Consider the following 17,500-nt stretch of genomic DNA (forward strand, 5'->3'; position numbering starts at 1 on the left):
GACTGCGCACGCTTGTGTGTGTGAGTGTCTATGTGAGAGAAGGAAAAAGAGAGAGAGAGAGAGTGTGTGTGTGTGTTTGTGTGTGTGTGTGTGTGTGTGTGTGTGAGAGAGAGAGAGAGAGAGAAAGAGAGAGAGTGTGTGTGTGTGTGTGTTTTTATGCGTGTAGAATGTCGTGCGCGTGCGCAGGTCATGGATCTCTCCTCTGGTTGTAAAGCCTGGTAAAGTAGCCGCCCACTCGCTTGAAGTTTAGCAGTCAATCACTGCTGAAGCTAGAGAGCTGCCACTGCCATTATCACATAGCGCCTGCTGGTGAGTGAATGAGAGAATGAGACATAGCTGAAGACTACAGAACGGGGGGAAAACTAACATTCTATTGGCCAATGAAGACCACGTTACATGTTAGCCAAACCATAGTGAACTTCTTTCTTTTCTTCCTTTTCAATTTAATACATACCTACCGTACAAGACAATCGTAATTGTACATAAATAATGGCTAGTATTCGGATTAATTTATAAGATTTCAACATACACTTTTTTTAATCTTTTTTAATTTGTTATTTAGGTTGTATTATTTCAAGTACAGCTTGTTAGTATTAATATATTTATCCGAGAAATTCTTTTCTGATAGTCAAACTTCAAATATTTTCTAGATCAAAATCTACAGATTACGTTTACGTTAATAAATTAGTTTCCATTTGTATGTAATACTATGTTACTATGAGAAAAATATTCTAAACATTATAAAACTCTCTACAAACACACGAACATTCGCTTGTGTAAATATTTGCTGATATACAGATTTTATATATAAACATATATATAAATATGTGTGTGTGTATGTGTGTGTGTGTGTGTGTGTGCGTGTGTGTGTGTGGTGTGTGCGTGTGTGTATGTGCGTGCGTCTGTAAGTATTTTTAACTTTATATATAACAGCTATTTATTCAGAAGTTACGTAATTCTTTTGCTGATACTCTATCTGATCCACTATCAGAGTTTTTTTTATATACATCAGTCTGTATGCAAATATTTTGTATGTGTGTATGGGTATATATATAATTCTATATATATATATATATATATATTATATATATATATCACTATGTCTATAGCTATCTGTTTAACTATCTATCTAACAATTTACCTCCCTATCTATCTCTTTCATATATATACATATATTATTATTATTATTATTATTATTATTATTATTACTATATACACACTTTTCGTGCCAAAGGGTACTCATTAAACAGTAAAATAATGTAGTATCCTTATGTTCCGTCATTTTTGTTTCCACTGACGATTGGCTGGTTTGAATTCGGTAATATATTTTGCTTCAAATCAGTGAGGTTTTTTCCAATTATTTGAAAATAAATTGCAATAAGTACTTGCATATTCTAATCATACTAGCTTAATTATTAAGGACAGAAAGTTGATAATTCAGCAACAACATTTTCGTTTGGTATTTTCCAATCTTGTTCAACTTTTTGAGACCTAAAATATAGAAAATAGAAAATAAACATTCGGAATGTGTGTGTGTTGTGTGTGTGTGTGTGTGTGTGTGTGTGTGTGTGTGTGTGCGTGCGTGCGCGCGTGTTTGTGTGTGTGTGCGTGCATGTGTGTTTCTCTATTTCTCCCCCTGTATATATATATATATATATTATATATATATATACATATATATAATATATATATATATATTATATATATATACATACATATATATACATATATATAAATATATATATATATATATAATATATATATATATATATATATATATATATATATATATATAAATGTGTATGTGTGTATGTATATATATAGGTATATGTAATGCTGAATGAGTATAAGCTGAATGTTATTTGAAGTCTGTACAATGTTACCAGCTTTATGACACCTTCCGGTATAAATAAAGAGAATTCATGCTAAACACGCTGGATGAAGAGCAAAAGTTGATCCTCATCTGAATCGAGCAACGAATAATGAAGCAGCGACTAGTATTCGAAGCAGCAAACTTCGTACATGAGTTGATTCTATCAAATACACGTTTTATCATCTATATTCCAATAAAATTCCTTATTTTCCTATATGTGTTTTGAGATAATAGAAATACCTCTCATGTTCTCTGGTAACGGTATCTTTCCTATAGAAAGATCATTCCAGAAAATATTTCGCTGATAAAATTATGTCAAGTTTCTTATGGTAAACAATGAGGATGACAATGAAGAGATTAAATAACATACTAGAGATGAGAAAATATCCTCTCAACTATAAAGTTCTTGATACGAATTTTTGGAAACGATCAAATACTTTTAACACTTAACCTAATGAGAGAGCTTTGAATGTTCAAATGACCATAATTTTCAACATAGCTATCGAACGAAGATGATAGGAAAATGGACAGCAGAAACACCCATACTTTTCTGAAAGCTACAAGAAGAATGCAAAATATACTGCGAGTTGATTGCAGACAATACTTGATAGAACTCACCTTTATTATATTGTTAATGCATCTTGGCAACGTTAAAGTGAAATAACAAACGAGTACTGGATTAAATTTTCCCCTCTCCCACCTAAAAACTGCTGTTTGGTTCCTAAATTAGAAATAATTATTAAATGAAAGAGTAAACTTTGAACGACTCGCTGACTCGATTCTATTTTACCATTCACAGCACGATTTGTTTTAATTAAAAAGAAATTATTTATAATTGTTTCAGAATCAAGGGAGCGTTTAATGACCCCCGAAATATTAAAAATATTACAAACTCTCTAAAAAGTTATTTGATTCCCTGTGTTTTTCTAGAAATGTTTTTGTGTATTTTTGTTTATCTAACAAATAATTCAATCTAATACCTCACACTTTCTTAGTTTTGTACACCTTTATTAATAACATATATGTAATTTCCCTCATTGACTTCCATAGAAAATATCAAAATCTGGATCTTATCCTGTACATATATAAAACAATATAAGTAAATGAGAGTGTTCTGATGAAATTTATAATTTGCATGATTCTGATGAATTATATAAAATTTTGAAATAAGATCTATAGTAACGTCTGTTCTTAATAAATATAAAATATTTGAAACAAGCATCAAAAACGTTTCATATATATACATCTCTCTATTTTCTTCCGTCCAGTTTTATATATTTTAAAAAGATTTTGTGAAATTTCAAACAAATATTTATTCCAAAGACAACAAACTCTTTTGGAATTTTAGAACTGGAGATCTGTTCTTCCTTGCAAGTAATTGCCTCAGCTAACGAAGAAAATCATCAGCAAACTCTGTAGCTGGAACTCTCGTACTGACCATTCGTACTGAAACATTAGTTTTCTTTCTAAGCAGTGATCTAGCTATCAGATGTAGGCTGGAGTCACGGGTTATCATGGCAAACAGTAGCGGGAAACTTGGTAAATAGCCTATGGGGAATTAATCCCAAAAATGAATGGGAAGAGCAACGTCGAAACTATGTACCAAGACGTCGTGAATCTTTCCCTATAACCATAATGACAATTCTCCAGTAGATATGACTTGTTAACCGAATACGTAAAATATTACTTAACCTATTCTTAGCAAAAATTTATGTAAAAAGATAAATTAGATTCTGGCACATCCATATCTTTCTCAAAACAACAGAGGTATATGTAAAGCAATTTGGGACAATATTTCTTGGTAAATACACAGTCAACCGCCGCCTGACTTAAAGTCGTAACGTAAAGTGCCTAACTAACACAAAACAAGTTATCTACCACGAACAGGTCTGTTAACAGTATGACAATAAAGTATCCTAAAGATGGTTCAGTCAGAGAAACAGTTGTTGAGATTGTAAACTAATGTATTCCAATTAAGTTTAATGTTACTATTACAAAGAAATGTTACTATTATAAAAGAATTCTAACAAAAATATTTCAGACGTATACAACTTCCTTTAAAAATGTAAACTGTAATAAAAGTTATTTTCAGAGAAATTGCTTCGTAAAATTTTAAATTCGTCTTTTGTCTCAAATTTTATTTGTTTAATAACCAGAGAAATATTTGTGAAATTCATGAATCCACTAAGAAATTTAATAAGCAGAGATCTTTAAAACAATCATTTCTTAGTAGAGTAGCTTATATTTAAAAGTAGACGGTTGACTTATTTTATTAACGGCTAAAATAAATCAGCGGATTGACTGTGAGCTCAAATATCATTTTCTTTTAAGAAAAAACTTTGCTATCCGCATCCACTGGAGTACAAGAGACAAAATAGCGACAAGATTTGAAACTGAGATTGCATATGCATAAAAGTTCGGTTTGTATTAGTTACTAAATACAAGTGAAAATAGCTATTATCAATCTATGTTAACTAGATTGGAAATTAGAGGATTAGTGTAAGTAAAATAAGACACAAGAAAACGAAAAGGAAAACTCCAACATGTCTCACTCAACACGAGAGATATATTTAGAAATTAATTTAACTTGAATCAAACAATATATCGATATAATAGAATTGAAAGTAAGCAGCCTGTACCACTCGAGAAGTACTGGAATTCTGACAAATATAAATATTTGATAGCGATTCAAATGTGTTTAAACTGACAAGACAACCTTAATGTTTCGAATATACATTCATGATAAACTGCCTTTTATATCTCTTTCAGCACCAAGCTTTATTCTGTGTAAAAAAAGAGAAATGTGATTATATTATAAAAAATACAAATAACTACTTCGTGCCTCTGGTACATACACTATAAAGATATATATCACTATTATTGTAAACTATATCATTTTATCAATATCCATCTCAAACTATTTATGCGGTATATTTGTTTATCAGAATAGAATAAATAAAAGATCATACCTTTAACCGACATAAGTATTGGCAGAGTTGGTGAGGAAGAGTTTAAATTGCTAGTTGCTTTTATGTTCCAAGCAGAAGAATTACTACCACCTTCTTAAATGCACCCAAGCTATTTCAAGAAACAAAAGCAATTGTCATTTAAGATGGGAACGAAAACCAAATAGAAACAATATATAACTAAACATAATGAGCCGTCTAACCTTTGGAGGCGTTACATCTTAAAGCAAATTTCGAGAGAGGTTTAGCTTTTTGTTAATTTTATTTATTATTTTATTCATTATCAAAATGCTACCCGTTCTTGAAGCTTTGATAAAACTGGCTACATCGGGACACCTTTTGTTTTCATTGCATACATGTGTTGGCATGTCAATTACACTCACCGTAATGTGACTGCAAAGAAACAAAAGGTAATTGCTTGTGCTTTAAGAAGTACCTCTGTATTTTTTCGTCGCTCGCTTGCTTGACGTGTGATTGTATTTCTATTATTTCGCGATGTCGACGAAATAACTTACGAGGGATACAGTCATTTGCAGGAAGCTTATATTTTATTCAACATGCGACTACTTCTAACTTTTAAAACATAGTTAATGTTGGTCAAAATAAAGAAATAATTATAAATGATCTTTAATATCAAGTTGTGTTACCTCAAACCTATACAAGATTTTGATATCCAGAGTAGTTCTTTCCATTTCATAAATTATGTTAAGCTTTCTTTATTTTAGACTAAACTCTGTGTGTGTGTGTGTGTATGTGTGTTTGTGCGTGCGTGTGCGTACGTACGCGCCCGTGTGTTGTTACGGGCTAGTGGGTAGTGTTTATTTCAATCGTACCAACACTATTAATTACAGATTACAGTTCGTACTAAAACACTGTCTGTAGTAAAGAATTATCTGATGCTACTCCAAAATGTTTTGAAGTGTAACGATAGAGATGAAATATAGAAATAAATATAGAAATAAATGAAAGGAAAGGCGGTGGGGAACAAATCTCCGCTGGTAATGATTACAAATAGAAACTAATCTCAAGTGAGAAATCTAAAATAATATTCCCAAGTAAGTGTGTAGAGTCTTTTAAAGTTCCCCTCCCCTAGTCAAATACATAAAACAAGAATGCCGAGTGCAGAGTCCTTATTCTTGTTAGTAAGTATGTTTTATTACATGTTGTAGTCCAGCACATATTGATTTAATAAGACAAAGAATTTATGGAAGTTTTAAAATAAGGCCGGTACTAAGAAAACTTTCGAAAATTTATAAATTGTTCTGACAACTGTTGAGACTAAAGTGATTTACAGAATGAATCAACTGATGGCCATAAAGAATCGAAGATCACATTAGATATTACCTGGCAAAGAATGTCTGCTTTTGTAATTAAATAAGTTAGTGTCTGTATTGAAGAAATTTAGGAATAACAACTTCGAGAGGATTATAAAAATATGAAAAGCAATTATAGTCTAATAGAAAGCGTCCCATACAGTATTATTCCAGTAAAATGCTTCCTAACAAACATTGTTTACTCTCCGAAAACTCCATTTCTAGTTGTATTTTTTTTTCGCCCAGGCTAACAAAGGTGACCAAATCTTTTCTAAATCCCTCACAACCTTCTTAAAAGATGAGAACATTGCGTAATGAAATGTACTGAGCCTGAAGTGAGGTTGAGCTGGCCATGACTGCGACGCATTTAATCCTAAGTCTGACCTCTTCCTTAAAAGCATCTTAGAATATTCAAAAAGAAATATATATTACATCATTTGATTCTGGTCCATATAATTTATTCACTAAAAAAGAAGTCAATACATAAAAATTTACACTGAACATTCTAAACCTCAAATCAATGCAAATTTTAAATATTTAGGAAATATAAAATTTATTTCCAAAGTAAACATGTTGGTTTCAAAATGTGTTAAATCAAAACTATGTGATAGACATGTTCTTGGTTATTGCCTTCATATCTATAATGTATTAATTCAGACAATGTATTATATACATAAGTGAACGTAGAATTTATATGCTACCCAAAAGTAGACATCATATTTTGAATAAACGAATATTCGGAGTCATATCCATATATATTTAGTCTCGCTGTGTAATAAGGCCCTCCAGATCTCGCTGACATCTCCCTCGAGTATGCTGCAGTGAATCGCGGATGGCTAGTTATTAAAACATAAACAAAATTGTGCCCATATAATTTTGCTAACACTGTAAAACTGATAACGGTTTCTTTTATACTTAGTGTACATTCAGTTTCTCCTGCAGGTAAAGGATGAGATAAGATGGAATCCTCAAAAACCGAGGTGACCATGATATACTAACACCGTAGAGTATGTAGAGAAATCAGCTTTGAATTGCCCAAGTGAGAACCTTACTGATACTCCATAACGCAAATATTCTTTTCTACTCTAGGCACAAGGCCGGAAATTTGGCGGGAAGGAGCCAGTCGATTAGATCGATCTCAGTACGCAACTGGTACTTAATTTATCGACCCCGAAAGGATAAAAGGCAAAGTAGACCTCGGCGGAGTTTGAACTCAGAACGTAAAGACAGACGAAATACCTATTTCTTTACTACCCACAAGGAGCTAAACACAAAGAGGACAAACAAGGACAGACAAACGGATTAAGTCGATTATATCGACCCCAGTGCGTAACTGGTACTTATTTAATCGACCCCGAAAGGATGAAAGGTAACGTCGACTTCGGCGGAATTTGAACTCAGAACGTAAAGATAGACGAAATACCGCTAAGCATTTCGCCCGGTGTGCTAACGTTCCTGCCAGCTTGTCACTTGAGAAAGAAATAATATTGTTTACAAGAGAAGAGTAGAAGGATGAGCAGTTTCAGATGTCGAGTGACATTGTAGACAAATGTGACGATAAAAAATGACCAAAATCGGAGAAGGATGAAATTGGACATAAAAAAGCTAAGAACTGCAAGACAGTGTTTAGAGAAATAGTAGAGAAAAAGTGCGGGTAGGGAAAAGAGTTACAACTACTACTGAATACGAAAGTAGCAACGAACAGACGTACAGAAGTTGAATTAAGAGAAACGGACAGAATGTTTGAAGTACCTATGCTACAATCTCATTTGAAAAAATCCAACTAGTCTGCTTACTCTGGAACAAGAAAGCCAGAACATGCAGAACAGGAGCAAGACCCATGTATTCTCTAATTTATTAAGACAATTGATAATCAGGAAAACACCAATAGTGCAATGTAAATACCATTACCAACATTGTAATTGAAGTAGATGAAGTGAGAATGGTATAACCAAGAATTGAAACTATTTCCGACGGTCTTTTATGTGCATTTCGTCCGTACACTATCAAGCAGAACTGACATTATTAGAATAGTTAAAAATAATTCATTCATTCATTTTGAGTAGACGAAGGCAACATCCTATATTTAATAGTAGTAAAAAAATGTAACTTAAGGGCATTCTTCACCCCTTTTCTAATGATTATTAATGGTTAATGAGATGCAATAGCCCCAACTGAAGATGGCAAACAGCTGCGTCAACTCTGCAGAAGATTCTTTCTAATTCTACTGGACTAACGGCATTAGAAGCAATATATATCATATGTGTAAATTGGCCTTACGACCTGTCCAGATTTAATGTGTCAACTATTTTAGCGGCTGTCAATTAATGCGGATACTTACACTTGAATTGAACTTTGTTTAACATCAATTTCATATTGTAGTAAGCTTTCACATCTTTGACATGAAACGAGAACTCAGTGGAATTAGATAAGAATTTATGGTCTTGCGCAACTGCGCAGTCTTAAAATAAGGTAATGATAATTTCTTCCAGTGGAACATGCCAAAATTTATAAGTGGTCTGTCAGTTCAATTGAGCCCTAGTATACAACTCGTATTATATTATTATCCCTGAAATATTGGAACACAGAAAGTAAAACTACAAGACTAAATATTATATCAAATATCATTACCAATAATATATATAAGCAATAATATATTCAATAATATATTCAAGCAACAAGTGACCGTTCCTAAAGCGTGAAAACCACTCGTAAACTTGTCCTATGCTCATGGCAGCGTTCTAGTGATCTGTTTGTATCATGACAACTGTTTCGGTCGCCGTTTTCCCCAGCAGAAAACAGAATTTCACGGAAGCACGTTGTTCTTTCACTTCAGTCATCGCAAAAATCGATGAAGCGGAGAGGAGCACTGCAAAACAAGGACGCACCACGTGGTAGTACGATCTCACTCGATGACGCCGATTACTTTTGGGTACCCCCTTGCATATATAAGAAGGTAGTATGTTCTAACATCGCTTACGGGAAACGAAATTCTACTGTAAGCTGTAATTGCCTTACTAATCACATACCAAAATAACAGTGCAACTGTGATCGTGCAAAATAGATGCCTTAAACAAACAAGCTAATATCAACACCTTGTCAGCGGGGGACTTAACCACTCATTATCAAGTTATGGAATTATATATAAAATAGCAAACGAAAATGAGTTTTAATATTGTCTAAGAGAATCGAAATTAGTGCCTTCTACAGACGACATAGTTCCTCTACTAATCTCTATGTTGGTATCAGTTGGAAGTAGATACAAGGCAAAAAACGCAGTGCTGTATCATGAGCAAAAGGGTGTCGGGATCGAATAAAACCGTTGGCGAAATTATGGGACAAGACGAGGCCAAGTCATTCTTAGTTAGGACTGAGGGCGTTGGTGATTAACACACACACATACATGTGTGTGTGTATTCAAGGTGCATCTTTTAGGAGAGGCAGTTATTACTGTCCTAGATTATTGTAATCTTGGTATAATTGTTATTACGCATCAAATATACTACATACATACATCATACATACATACATACATACATACATACATACATACATATATACATATATATATATATATATATATATATATATATATATATTATATATATATATTATATATTATATATATATATATTAAAATACTGAGGGTAGAAATTGATATCAACATCAATTTAACACAGTGGTCTAGCATATTCAAAAGAACCGAAGATTTAAAAATTATTTTACAATTAATAAGAGGAATGACCACTAAAGTGGAATTTCTATACGCTAGAAATAGACGTCAAATCGCCTTAAAAAAAGTGTGTTCTCAAGAAACGCCAAAATGTAAAAGAACTTTTTACATTTTGGCGTTTGCTAGGATTTACCTAGCAGATGAATTACAGTGGGATTGCTTACCCTGAGCAAGTATACGATGCAATCGGAGTGTGAATGTATACAGAAGCTCAATCCACGCTCATACCATTTGACTGGTGTAGATGAAAAAACAGCTTGCATCCATTTTCAACTCCCACCACGTTGTTCAATCTCCGTCCTTGCACAAAACGAGCCATGGGTCAGAAAAGGTAGCATTTGTGATGGTGGAATGTCAAGACTGTAGGCAGGATGAAGCAGCACTTCCAGCCCATCATGTTCCTTAAGTTTGCGTTTGATTCCAATGGCAGTGTGAGCTGGGACATTGTCATGCTCTACGAGTGAGTGTCTTCGTATGACTAATGCCGATTAGCGGGCTTTCAAAGCATCATATATTCGGTGCAGATGTTGAACACAAAGATTAGCATTCATAGTATAACCACTTGGGGCAAACTCAAAGTGCAACAACCCCTCAAAATTCCACCGAACACACATGATCTGTTTAAACCGCCCTTATTTGACAACAAGCCAGAACGAAGCCCTTGATTTCTTAACAGGATTGCGAAAATAGATCCATTTTTCATCCACATTACAATTCAACGCCAAAGAGGGCCCCTCGAGAATTTTCCAGCAGTTCTATGGGGAGGTTCACACGTCGTTGAGCCTGAACATTAGCCACTTCATGGGAGTTTCTCGACAGAGTCTTTTCACAAGGCCGACCCTATGGAGGAGTCGATTGATGCTGTTTTGTGGAGAACTAAATTCTGACGACAATGGACGCGTGCCTGTGCTTGGCTGTTGTTCAAACACTTCAAGCAATGTTTAATCTTCCACATTAGAACGTCTGTCTGACCTTGGTTTGTCTTCGACGCTGGTTGTCTCCTTCCTTGAAATGTCTGAACCATTTTTTGTACCACAGGTTCGTAGACAGTTCCTGGGTCTTTTGCATTATTAATTTCTTTTGCCGCTGCCCTTCCAGGTAGCGTAAAGCGGCCCTAATTGCAATTTTTTACCACTCGTTATCAAAGAATAAAAAAATATATATATGCATGTGTGTATGTATATATGAATGAACGGTTCTCTAAGACAAGAAATTTATATATGCGTGTATGTGTGTGTGTGTGTGTGTGTGTGTTTGTCTGTGTCTGTGTGTGGATGTGTGAGGGCGGGTGGGTGTAGGTGTTATCAATGAGAATCCGAAAAACATGTCTTAACTTCGTATATGTATATGTATGTCTGTATGCATGTATGCATGCATGCATGCCTGTTTGTTTTATATATACATACACATATATACATATATACACGCTTCTTTAAGAGTGTGTGTGCATGTGTGTGTGTGTATTAACGGTTCTCTAAGGGAAGAAATTGAATAACAAACTGTTTTTGAACAAACCACGATTAGAACACGCACCGTACTGAGAAGAAGCTGGCAGAGCGTGAACAAACGATTCGTTAATGTCCATGTGTGAATTTCACGTAGTTTGCAAATTTCCTTGTTCAACAGAGAAAATAATATTTCTTATATTTTTGCTAAAACGTAACGTGGATTGACAGAAAAAAAAATGTAGGAAAATAGGAAAAAGCACACACGCACGTGCATACGCTCACACTCAAACACAAAAAAGACATACGCATGCCCACATACACAACACATGCACATATATACGTATGCATTTAAAATTATGTATTTGCTATAGATGGCTGGATAACTAAAACATCGTTTCATGCCTTTATGTGGAGTTTGGGTGTGGCTTGGAAGAGATTATATTCATAAAGACCCTCTCTCTCTCTCTTCTTTATATACGTATATATATACGCACCATATATATATATATATATATATATATATATATAAACATATAAGTACACACACACACACATATATATATATATATATTTGTAGATATACATGTATGTATATAAATATATATATATATATATATATATATATATATATATATATAATATATATATATATTATATATATATATATAATATATATATATATATTAATATTATATAATATTTATGTATACATTTTAATGTATCTTCCTTTCTCGCCATGTACATATGTATATATATATATTAAATATCAGCGCGCTGAAAATACTTTACAGGATATGCAGAACTGTCTATGGTCTCCACTGCACAAGCCTTGAAGCCGAATCTGCTACATTGGTCTGTTGTACTGTATATTTTCAGTAACTTCACGAAGGTAAGATTAACATTTAATACCTTTTTTGTGGATCTCTGTTTGTGTTGTTGCAAGAAAGATTCCGTTGTATATACTTAATAAGGCTGTAGCACTATTTTGATTGTTTTTATTTTTGTCTTTCCCTTCTATTGATGTAGCATGAAAGTGTTTACATTTGCGTCAAAAATACTCTTACTATGAATGTTTTGGGTTTTTTTTTTACATTGATTTGATGTTATTGTTTTGTTTTGTCTGTTTGCTTCAAGCATTCGGCCCCAGAGCTTAGTACTTATTTTATCTGACTCTTTTGCCGAACCGCTAAGTTACGGAGATGTAAACACACCACAATCTGTTGTCAAGCGATGGTAGGAGACAAACACAGACACATAAACACACGCACACGTATTAATATACATATATACGACGGGCTTCTTTAGTTTTCGTCTACCAATTCCACTCACAAGGCTTCGGTCAGTCCGAGGCTATAGAAGAAGACACTTGCCCAAGGTGCTACGCAGTGGGACTGAAATCAGAACTATGTGTTTGAGAAGCAAGCTTCTTTCCAGATATACACCACCACACACACACACACACACACACAACACAACACACCACACACACACACACACGCACCAAACACACACACACACACACACACACACACACACACATATATATATATATATATATATTATATATATATATATATATATATATATGTTGATTGATTGATTTATTGATTGAGTGATTGATTGATTGATTGTTTACTTTACCTCCAAAATGTTTCCAACCAAAAGGTACAAAAGGTTAAGAATAGTTTAGTTAATTTTTTCTGTTGAATGGGCTTAAACATCGTTTTTGATGACGAAGGCCAACTTTTTAGATATTGCGCTTAATTTACACAATAACTCTTCCCATATCATAAACCATTGACCAATCTTAAGTAATTCAGCAAATTTAGTAATCATTTTAGGAGAATTACTACGAAATTAGTTAAGAATATTTCATTTAGATTATTTAAGTTATCTGCTAATGTTGACATTTTCAATGATAACGCTGAATTTTATAACTCTGCCTTACTTAAAGCAGGTTATACAGAGAAAATTTTCTACATTGATTTTATTCAGTCTTATTCTAAGTTCAATAATGTAGATATGAAATCTAGTTGTAAAAAAGAATTATCGATAACAAGCATAACTTATGCACCGATACAAAGCGCATGAAGGGAGATAACCCTTATTTAATCCCCTATTATCATTCTAAAAGTAAATGTAAGGCTTTCAAAAATAATTACACTAAAAATAAGATAAATGGTAGTAAAAATATTTGGTTCATTGTTCCATACGGGAGAAGAAGTAAATCTAATCTCCCACTGCAATTTCGTCAAGCTATTGTTAGAAATTTTCTAAAGAATTCTAGGTATTACTCTATTATCAATTTATATACAGTTAGGATTGGTTTATCCAACACAAACAATCTCTTACAAATTATTTCTTCACATGATAACAAACTGTTAAATATTAATACATTTACTAATATTAACATTAATTTAGCTAATACAAGCCAGCCCTCTAGATATATTAATAACAAGGTTATTGTATCTGAAGTCAATTCCAACAGAATTAGGTTTATGTCAAGTAACTCTAAACTTTAAAATTCTTTATACCAGTTTATAATCAGTACTCGTAATAAAGTACGATTTTACATTGGAAGCACGTCGTTAGAGTTATCTAAAAGAATTTCTATCCATTACTCAACATTTAGGGATAGGAATAAACGTAACAGGGCTGGGCTCAGTAAATTAATTTGGGATCTAAAAGACCAGAATGAACAATTTAATTTAGAATGGTTGATTCTCTCAATCTCGATACCTTATGACAAAGGCAAGGAATTCTGTCTTCCCTGTAATTCTGAACTATTTTTCATTATTTTTTCTAAAAATCCCCTAGTAAACACGGTTATAGAGCGTGCATACCGATGTAAACGTTGGCAAAAACACACCTTTAGTTCATAAAAGTAATCTCTATAATTATATACAATTTAAACATTAATTTTCTTTTATATTTAACATTCACTAAATCCCTTCTCTTTCCGTGTTAATTGTTAACAAGGGAAAAACACTCTGCTATTTATATATATATATATATATATATATATATATATATATTATATATATATATATATATATATATATAATATAGGCGTTATAAATTCATATATATGTATATATATGTATGTGTGTATGTATATACACGTATTCATTATTGTATGTATGTACGCACGTAGGTATGTGTGTGTATGTATCTACGTACGTATGTTCGTATGTACGTATATATGTGTGTGTGTGTATGTGCGTATAAGTGTTTGTATTTATGCCTGTGTGTGTATGCGTAGGAATACACGCAGTTACCATCCAACATTTAGATGAGTACCAAAACTTGCATGCAGCACTCTTCAACAATTGCGAATATATCTCCCTATGAAACCATTGGTAGCCTTGTTAAATAAACACAAATAAGATGTTTGTATATATATATATTATATTTATATATATATATATATAATATATATATATATATATATATATATATATATATATACATATATTAATATAGTGTATATATATATGTATGTATATGTATACACCCACACACACACCCACATATATATATAATCTATATATATATATATATATTATAGATTAAATATATATAATATATACATATATGTACATACCTACATATATATCCGTATATGGGTACAGCACATTGAAAGACTATGAACACCATGAGAAACGAAAACATAAAAACAAAAACATAGAAACGAACTTTTTTGGGAACATCGAAACAAAAAAACAAACAGAGAAACGAGACATACAACATGAAGAATATTCCCCTTCTCTAGTTGTCCCTGCTTCATCTACTCCACGTTTGCGCTCGTGTTTGACAAAATACTGAAAACACCACTTTATTTAGGTATCTTTTCTTTTAGCGTTATGACGAATTCAAAATTGTTCATATCTATAGCCATCTCTTGCTTGTTTTATATATATGTATGTTTGTATGTATATATATAATATATATATATATACACACAACACACACACACACACACAACACACACACATATATATATATAGATATATATATATAATATATATATCTATATAATATAATATATATATATATATGTGTGTGTGTGTGTGTGTGTGTGTGTGTGTATATATATATATAAAATTTAGAGGACTGACCACTTAAAAGATGAACAGTTAAAGTGTATAACCAGTCTGATCCCGAAAAGAGAGTAATTGTTGGAGTGTGAATGAGTGAAGTTTCAGTCTTTGAAACTGCTGAATTGATTGAGAGTTCGAGGGGTAGAGTCTCTAAAATCCTGTTCGCATTCTAAAACCTAAGTAAAACAAAATAGCGAAATGTATCTAGAAAACTTTTCACAGTGGCATAAAAAGTGACAACAGAGCAAAACCATCCCTTTACTGGATATTATGGTGTGGGGCGGCAGTTGTTAAAACTCTTCTGCCTTCCATGAGATTTGATAAGCGGACAAGGGTGTCCAGACTAACACAAGTGGTCAATGTCTGAATAGAACAATGTCATCTTTTCAGATGAATCGTCTTTCACCCGTTTTCCACATTTCGGGGAATCATTCCTTGATGTTAACATAATCTTCCAGAATGAATATGCGTCAATTCACGTGGCTAATTTGATTAAAAATAGGTACGAAGAGTGTGTTTGTGTCTGCTTTCTGTCATAGTTTTGGTGAAGAAGCGAGTTGGACGAAGCAGCTCCTATTTGTGTCTCCTGTCCAGGGAGAAATTTGTACAGATGCATTTTTAAGATCTCCACATCTACACCTCGCAAATCTCTGAGGTTGATTGGCAGGATATTAAACGGTTGCAAACCCCTAAAACCCAAGTTGTTGCAGTACTAGAGACATAAAGGCGGGATTTTTGGTATCATGCAGTTCCTTAAATTCGTTGCTTGGTACAGCTTTTAAGTTTAGAGTTGGGATCTAGACGTTCCAAGGTTAGGGTTAGGGTTATATATCATTGCATATCTTTCTCGCCTTCTCTCCGGGGATTAAAGCTTCAGTTCTTTTAGCCTCTCCCAGTCGCTCAACTGCTTCACCGAGTCAATCTTCTTTGTGTAGTGGCGCTGGATTTTCTCAAGTTTCGCCACCAGGTTGGACCAGTAATCCAGATGACTAAGAATAAAATTTCTCCATAGGAGTGGCAAGGTATCTTTATTTCTGGTTCTGAATGATTTAAGAATCCATCCAGCTGCTCGCCTACCCTACGTTGCCATCTTGGTAATATGTACATGAAACGTTGCATCATTACGCATGTAGATTCCCAGGTCGCACACCGATTCTAACTCTGGGATTGCACAAAAAGTAGCGGTCCAGGTTCATTTCCTTGAGGAACTCCGCTGTGGATTGATCTCTTCCCAGAGGGGGCACCGTTGGCTGTCTCACTTATGTCTTTTAACTGTCTCACTTATGTCTTTTAACTGTCTCACTTATGTCTTTTAAAAGTCGTGCAGCTTCTCTCCCAATCTTCCAGTGATACTAAGGTCATGTAGTTTCTAAAATATCATCCCATGATCAACTTTGTCAAAGGCCTTGGCAAAGTCGAGATATATCACGTCCACATTTGAGTGGTTTAACACCCAGTTGTAACGTTGCAGTGACACGTGTGAGGAAGAAACCATGTTGTGTGTTTGTGAACAAGTTATTCTCTTCCAGCAACGTGATCAGTCTCTTGACGATGCGTTCCATGACCTTGCTAACATGTGAAGTCAGAGAGATAGGTCTGTAATGTTTAGCCTCTGCTTTGCTTCCTCCTTTCTGGACAGGACATATGATACCTTCCTTTAACAGTTTGATAGTTTTCTACATGAAAGGAAACTCTGAATAAATATCTGCAATGGCTTTGCGAGAGCTATCTTCCATGTTTTTAGGAAACAGCCGGAAATCCATCCGGGTCCGTTGCTGAGTTTGAGCTCTTCTCACCAATGGCCGATATTACATCTTTCTCTCTTATGTCTATGCAATCGATGGTCGCTTCTTCCTCGTGTAGGTCCACAGTGTTAAAAAACTCTTTAAGCTCGCTTATTCGCATGTTTCCCAGTGGAGAAGTGAAGACACTCTGGAATTGTTTGTTTAGCATTTCATTTATCCTCTTGTGGTCTCCAGTTAGCTGGTCTTATCTTGTAATGCACCGAGGCAGATTCTTTCGCAAACGTCTAGAAGGCTTTGGGATTTATTTTTGTATTTTCCATCG

At 33.7% G+C, this 17,500-nt stretch overlaps 2 long non-coding RNA genes across 3 annotated transcripts in view; one reads left to right on the forward strand and one right to left on the reverse strand.

The window, feature by feature from the left end:
- Positions 1 to 17,500, forward strand: part of LOC118767595 — a 169,249-nt gene that overhangs the window by 80,771 nt on the left and 70,978 nt on the right. For both annotated transcript variants that reach the window (XR_005003516.1, XR_005003515.1), the window contains one exon: positions 12,125 to 12,222. This is a non-coding gene — a long non-coding RNA (uncharacterized LOC118767595). The remainder of the gene's footprint in view (positions 1 to 12,124; positions 12,223 to 17,500) is intronic.
- LOC118767596 overlaps positions 1,235 to 17,500 on the reverse strand; it is a 72,938-nt gene continuing 56,672 nt past the window's right edge. The window contains exon 4 of the long non-coding RNA XR_005003517.1: positions 1,235 to 1,491. This is a non-coding gene — a long non-coding RNA (uncharacterized LOC118767596). The remainder of the gene's footprint in view (positions 1,492 to 17,500) is intronic.

The sequence above is a fragment of the Octopus sinensis genome, linkage group LG23 (genome assembly GCF_006345805.1).
Source record: "Octopus sinensis linkage group LG23, ASM634580v1, whole genome shotgun sequence".
NCBI classification, from domain to species: Eukaryota; Metazoa; Mollusca; class Cephalopoda; order Octopoda; family Octopodidae; genus Octopus; species Octopus sinensis.